At 39.0% G+C, this 7,693-nt stretch overlaps 1 long non-coding RNA gene across 1 annotated transcript; it reads left to right on the top strand.

Moving 5' to 3' along the window:
* Positions 1-2,094: 2,094 nt before the first annotated feature.
* Positions 2,095-7,454, top strand: LOC142492058 (uncharacterized). The gene is made up of 4 exons (XR_012800702.1): positions 2,095-2,121; positions 4,441-4,595; positions 5,607-5,662; positions 6,854-7,454. It is a non-coding gene; the product is annotated as an uncharacterized LOC142492058 (long non-coding RNA).
* Positions 7,455-7,693: the final 239 nt, after the last annotated feature.

The following is a 7,693-nucleotide window of genomic DNA, read 5'->3' as shown; positions in this document are numbered from 1 at the left end:
ACTGACTCTTGCGTTCACAAGTTTTACATGCATTGCACATGCAACTATTTATTTGCAAGCAATGTTTCTACAAAGCATCACGTCACATCATTGGCAAATATCATCATTCCCTGCAGAATACACACAACAACTGCACACAGCTTGCCACACAAGTACTTTATTATGTTCATGTAAAACCTTGCATTTTACTATGTCACCTGACATCATTATACCTATTTAAAGGACGTCCATTACCTGCTCATTCACAGCTACTCATTTCAAAATGTTGAGATTGTTTAGGAGACGGAGGAACATTCTTTTCTATGACATGCTTGATGATGAAGACAATCATATAGGGCAAGGGAGGGACACACCGAGGGACAGTGACAGGGACAGTGACGCGGATACGACAGGGACAGGGAGAGGGACAGGCCGAGGGACAGGGAGAGGGACAGGAGATCAGAGGAGAAGACAGAGGAGACAAGTTGTGCCTCGTCCGCGTCTGTACAGGGAGAGAACCCTGTTAGATGGGATGAGTGAGGAGGAGATTGTAAGTCGCTATCGTTTGAGTTCAGCAGCAATCTTAGCTCTTTATCAGGAGATAAGGGGAGATTTAGATTTTTTCACAGCCAGAGGTCGTGCAGTCCCTGGGCTTGTTAAAATGCTGTGCTCATTACATTATCTTGCTTCCGCGTCATACCAGACAACTGTGGGCATAGTGGGCGGGGTCTCGCAATCTACATTCTCGCGGGCCTTGACCCAGTTTCTCTATGCACTCAATAGACGCGCTAGGAATTATATTCATTTTCCTACAGAGGCGACAGAGTGGCTGGAAGTCAGGACTGGCTTTTATAATATAGCAGGGATACCATGTGTGCTGGGTGCAATCGATTGCACACATGTTGCTTTGATTGCACCTAGTCAGAGTGAGCATGTGTACCGCAATCGGAAGCACTACCATTCACTCAATGTACAGGTGGTATGTGATGCCACGATGAGGATAATGCATGTGGTACCCAAATTCCCTGGTTCCAGTCACGATTCCTCTATCCTGAGGAACTCTTCAGTCTTCCATGCGTTCGAAGAGGGACCTTTTGAATATGGTTGGCTGCTGGGTGAGTACACATTTACATGTTATAACACAAAACACATTTTTATTTAGGAATGTTGGCATTGTAGAATTTGATCACTAATGTAAGCTTATGTGTGCTCCATTCATTATAGGTGACTCAGGATACGGAATTAGGCCGTGGCTCTTGACTCCGGTGCTAAACCCTCAAACTGAAGCAGAGGAGAGGTACAATGCAGCCCATATATCTACAAGATCTGTTATAGAGAGGACATTTGGCCTACTCAAGACCAGATTTAGGTGTCTGGACAGAACTGGTGGGGCTCTTCTATACAAGCCTCAAAAAGTGTCTGACATTATCCTTGCCTGTTGCATTTTGCACAATGTTGCACTCAGGCACAATGTACAATCAGACCTAGCTGAGCCTTTGGTAGACGAGCATCCCACCCATGTAGCTGCTGAAAATGAACAAACAGCCAGTGGTGGCCAGACACGCCAGAATCTCATCAATTCATTTTTTTCTTGTAAGTAAAAACAGATATGTTCCAAGTTCTACTTTTATACTTACATTATGTTATCTTAACAATAATTTTTTTTTATATAACCTTCTGTTAGGACACAGATGAATATGGGTTGCACACCTTTCTTTTCTCTGCTGTGTGCACAAAGGGATGTGGCACCGGTATGTTATTGTTGCACAGGTTATATAATCCCTCTTCAATTGTACTTTAGTTGTGTGTATGTGAATACAACTGGGGTAACAAAGCACTAATATTTTAGCATTGTGTTGTTCCTTATGCTAACACAATACACATATTATGCCCATACTCATTCATGCTTCTAGTATGCTTACATACAATGTTATTGGTGCAGTGTAACATGTACATCCATATGATGTGTACACCAGGCTCATTTACATTTTGAATGTCATTAAATATACATGGTGTTGCACATTTAACACCAAATACACACTTTGATGTGTTGTTTACGGTACTGAAGATGGCATGTCAATGTTTGCAATTTATATATTGTTCCTTTGCATTATAGGTATATTTGCAGTATGACTGATCATGGTATGTATATTTGCTGACATCTCTCATAACATGTGCCTACCTCAATCTTCCTATAATTATTTGAACTAAAAACCCAACATATTGGTTTAAACACAAATGTTACATATATGTACTTTCTGTATCATGTATATGCATTTAGCTACTCTTGAGGAATCATGTGCATTGTATTACAAAATGATTACTCACATTTCATCACATTTTATGTATGTTTCCTTATAATTTCCATTAATGTAATATAGAGGTGTTTGGAGAAAAGGGGATAACTGTACTTATTTGTTTACTTACGGGAGCACATTCATCACTAGCATAGACACACTTTTTAAGACAACTGTTTGTGTCTCTATCAATTGGTGTAGGATCCATGTATAACACCGACAAATGATAACACCAGCTTTATTATGGTAGCTTATATCATCATATTGACTATACTATGTATTTTTAAACGATTAATAAACACCGTAAACTATAGTTAGTTAGGTTAATGAAATATACACAGAAACGTACTTCATAACATGATGGTGATGTCATATTCAGAACATCATGCATTGGAGGGGACCATAACATCTGGCCAGTAACATTATTTGCTACAGTCCCAAACCATTTTATCTACATACCCATGTAACAAGAGATTTTAAATATAAATGGCTACTTGGTTGTAAGTGTCCTTTACATTGGGAGAAGGAGTGGCTCAGTGAGTAAAGACACACACTGGCACTGATAGTTTGAAGCAGGGGAGTCTGGTTCAATTCCCGGTGTGGGCTCCTTGTGACCTTGGCCAAGTCACTTTATCTCCCTGTGCCTCATGCGGCAAAAAAACATTTGTACGTTCCACGGGCCAGGGACCTCAGCCTGAAACATGTGTCTGTAAATCGCTGCGTACAACTAGCAGCCCTATACATGAACATGCTCATATTATTATTATTATTATTGTTACATAGTTTCGACAGTCATACGTTCCATTACACAATAGAATACACAAATGTGTTAGCAGAGTGGGAATGGTTGTTATATAAAAAACACACCATGTCATAAAATGTTAGTAGTCATTAAAGAACACTCAAGAAAAATTCAAGAGGCACTATTTTGCAACATCATTATGTTAATTAAGTGCTTATGCAATATAGGCATAAGGGTATCACTTTTTTAATTGTTTGTTAATAAGCGCTGCAAGCAATATAAAATTAGTTCCATATGTAGTATAGTAGTCGGTGGCTCCTCCTCACAATCATCTCATATAAAGGTAGACTCTTCTGAAATCATACATTGATCCGATTGTATCTTCCCCGACATCTCTGAAATACAGCAAACACATGATGGTCAAATATGGCACCTTACTATATATGTATCCGTGACAACGCGTTACACAGCTCTATATGATTGTGTACATACACACGTCACTCATTTATATGTTACAACTACAAGTGTACATCAGTATGTAATTTTTATTATCATTTGTAGCAGCCATAACTATGTATATGAAGTGAACGTTGCCTGTATACTGAAAAATGTGCGCGCACATCTTAGTGTGCGCACGCACTTCACGCTTGGCTCCACTAACTGTTAGCGCATGCGCAAAACAAAGCGAACGTTGTGCGTTCAATACATGTAGAAAATACCAGTAAACATCACATCTTTATTTCAAATACAATGAAGATGAAACTAAAATCATTCTAAACGAGTACATCTGTATTCTTTTAAACCAGACGTGTTTGGACAGAAAGGACGGCCGATAACACAATGCGCAAATGCAATACGTGTGACGTCATGTTAAGCCAGCGTGAAACGCACGCTAACACTCCTCCCACTCAATTAACATTCGGCTAACGCCCAGGGTACGCCTACAAACACTGAGCCGCACGCATCACACACTGCAGTTACCGTTACTATAACAAAACATGACAGCCAATAGGCTTTGAGGCGCGCACGTCGCTTGGGGGCGGGACTTACATCCGTAATCCTTTTTAAGGACGCCTTGGCCCATGACAAGGGTCCCACGTCATACGTGGTGGACCCGGTTTTCAATGTTGTAGATGTTGCATGATAACAAAACAGGTATGTGTTAGAGTTATGGAAAAATGTTGCTAATATGTTTAAAGGGATAGGAAAGTACGTATATGTATACCGTCAGCAATGTGTGCTACTCTTTCAGGTTCTACTATATTGTATTAGGAAACAATTTGTTTGTGATCGCTACATGTTATGCAGTCTGCAATGTTACGCTGTATCCACGCATTGAAAGTGAAAATGGTGGTTTCAAAAAAAAAAAAATTTAAACGCAGAGTCAACGCATAACGATTGTTATATTTACCATTCTTCTAGAATTAACTCTTCGCCTGGCTGCAACTGGTCGCTCCAGAAATGCAAGGCATTTTCATCCACGCTTGACCCAACCGCTGAATCCAGTATGACACATATCTCCTCCAGGATGCGCTCGTAGGAATCGCCACTGCTTTCTTCAAATAATTGGTCGGGAGGTAGGTTCATTTCTTCGGGTTCCCATTCCAATGCATTTTCAGCTGAAAGGCTTGGTACATAATCATAGTACTTTTGTTCTTGTACAATGTGGGTTTCAGGAATGGAGGCTGCAGATATTGCAGCACGTATCGATTCAAACGGATCAGTAGTAGCGGATACATTGCTATTGCCATTAGGAATAAATATGCCTTTCACGACAATATAAGTGCCGTCTTTCAGGAGAAATTGTTTTTCCGGGGCAATCTTCCAGAAACCATAGGTGTGTTGTAGCTTATCCTGGTCACGTTCAAAAAAGTCATTACTTGATAAAGTGAATCTTATTGAGGAATTAAAATTCCGTGCATGCTTACGGTCTTGGTAATAAGGATATTTTGCTCGAATGAAATCATCGATTTGGCGTGTGCTTGCTTTCTGTCCGCGACTGTTCAAGATGGCTTCACAGATCATGTACTTATACCCTAAAAGGGGATTAATATTGTTAACGAATTCATCAGCCATGTCTGAGTAGCACAAAAGCTGTGTGCAGGTCTGTGTTATTTGCTCATCAAAATGAATGTGCTGAATGGCTAACATACTCCTGTTTTTCCTTGTCACGGTCAACAAAACTAACTACTTTGACTCCTTATTTCAAACGCCAATTGGATTTGTTTGTCTAATTGGGTTAACAGTTGTGGTTTGTGATATGGGACTGTGGGAGAAACATTTCTCCTTCTTTTATCTCGTTTGTGAAAAACATCCCTAGAATTTGAATGCGTTCACATAGTGTTTTTTTGAACACTAACAAAGACCACTGTGTGAAAATATTTCTTAGCCAGGCATATCAGTACAAACACACACCTGCAAAAAGAAATGTTTTTTCCCCGCTTACATTTCTGTGTGTATGTGAAAGTCTGGTTAACTCCCTGTCTGCATGAGTTTAAATACGTGTGTATATATATATATCTAAATATATCTCTCTTATAAAAATATATATATTTATATATTATATTTTATTTTTTTTAATATTGCAGGAGTACACACAACATTGATGGCAGTAAGTATACCTTGTATGAAACCTATTTAAATGGTGAGAAACATGATTGAATGAAGTAATAAACATTTGTTTAAGCACAATACTGTTAGAGTCTCATACTTAGGATATTTCTCAAACATTATGCCTGTATTATTAAAATAGTGTGCTTTCACAAGGAAGCATGAAGTGTATTAGTTTGTAAAATACATGTATACCAGTTTATATAGTACTATATATATATATATATATATATATATATATATATAGATAGATATACACACACACACACACACACACACACACACACACACTCAGTGTGTGTATATATATTTTTATACATTCTGAGATGTTATTGAAACAAGAACACACAAATGATTAAAGGACAAAATTAGAATGCCCAAGCAAGGCAAAGGTAAGTAATAATTTACACATAATCCTGCTGTACACGTACAAGAAAGATGTTTGCAGTTACTTAGGTGTTTTTATAAATGCATGTGACTAATATGCATATGCAATTCTTACATCAATTAACACACCCAAATGCAATGTTTTGCTGCAAAGTCAATGGCAGCTTCTCTAAACTTTGCAACTGGTTCCAGGTGGACCATTACTGAACAGACGATTAATACATAAATATTTATAACACTATTCATTAATTGAGTGTTAACATTTCCAAAACTTCACGTGTACAAGAACATACTTGAAAGTTTGGAAACAACACAGTCTTCAGCATACATACAATAGTAATTAGATAATGTGAAGTCAACAAAACAAGGCCAAAGACATATTTTCTGAATTATAACATTTATTTTTTTTGTTCCTTTTGCGAGCGAGTAACAGGCCTGCTTGTTGTCTCTTGAATTTTCCTTTTTCTTTTGCCACCAACTTTAGGCACAGCAGAGCCACTTTGAGTGGCCTCTGGCACTTCACGGGCAGGGCTTGTGGGCAGTGACTCACCTACAGGGCTTTTGGGCAGTGACTGTTCACCTACGGGGCTTGTGGCCAGTGACTCACCTACAGGGCTTGTGGCCAGTGATTCACCTACAGGGCTTTTGGGCAGTGATTCACCTACAGGGCTTTTGGGCAGTGATTCACCTACAGGGCTTTTGGGTAGTGACTGTGAGCAAGTTGGTAGACACTGCACAAGTGATGGTTGGTCTGTTTCATGTGTGTCTTTTGTTGTTTTTGACCAAAAACTGGTCAGTAGTAACTGCTTGTATTTTGTTTTTGTGGGCTCCTTTGTAGGTGTCAGCTGCTGATTTTGTACAGATGGCAGTGGTAGTATGTCGTCAGGAACCTGCACAGCAATCTCTGCTACTTGACCGGTAACATTTGGGCCTGGTGAATGAATATCAGATGAATGTGGTGAAAACTGACCTGCATGAACAGATCCTGGCTGGGAGGTGTTGAATTGTGGTACATTAGTCATTCTCCAGTAATTAGCTTGTGTTTGCTGAACAACTAATGCTTCGAATGAGGTGTTGATTTTTTGCAACTGTTTCGGCACTTCAATGAAGACTCTGTGGAGATGTGCCAATTGTGAAACTGTTTCTTCCTGCAGTGCAATCATCCTTTCCAGCACTGTCATGAAGTCAGAATGGCGACGATTTTCTGCTTCCACAATTTTTCCCTCAGAAGCTACAATTGCATCGTATGTCGTATTTGCTGGACGATTTGCCGGTAAAACAGTTTCAATTGGAACGTCTTCATGGTCACTTGCTTCTATTTGTGTGTGTATGGCGGTGGCGTCATCATCATCATCATCATCATAATCCTCTTCATCATGTTCTACAAATAAATGTACAAATTATTAAATGTCATGTTAATCTCTGCTGTGTTACTATGTAATTGTACTGTGTCATAAGTAACAACTAACATGTTTCCATACGTTTTATAACCTCACATTAAAAACTACCTTGACTTAAGAATAATGTTTGGACTCAGTATGAAATATGAGTGAATGAAAACTTGCTGTAAATTCAAAACTCCTACATGATAGTTAACATCACTAACACAATACAAGTTGCCTTACACTTCATTTTCACTGACACTAAGTAATCCTATTTAAAGAAGATGTGCAAAACA

This window comes from Ascaphus truei, chromosome 4 (assembly GCF_040206685.1).
Source record: "Ascaphus truei isolate aAscTru1 chromosome 4, aAscTru1.hap1, whole genome shotgun sequence".
In the NCBI taxonomy this organism is placed as follows: Eukaryota; Metazoa; Chordata; class Amphibia; order Anura; family Ascaphidae; genus Ascaphus; species Ascaphus truei.
Note: the sequence above shows the minus strand (reverse complement) of the source record. Positions and strands in the feature narration are given on the sequence as shown.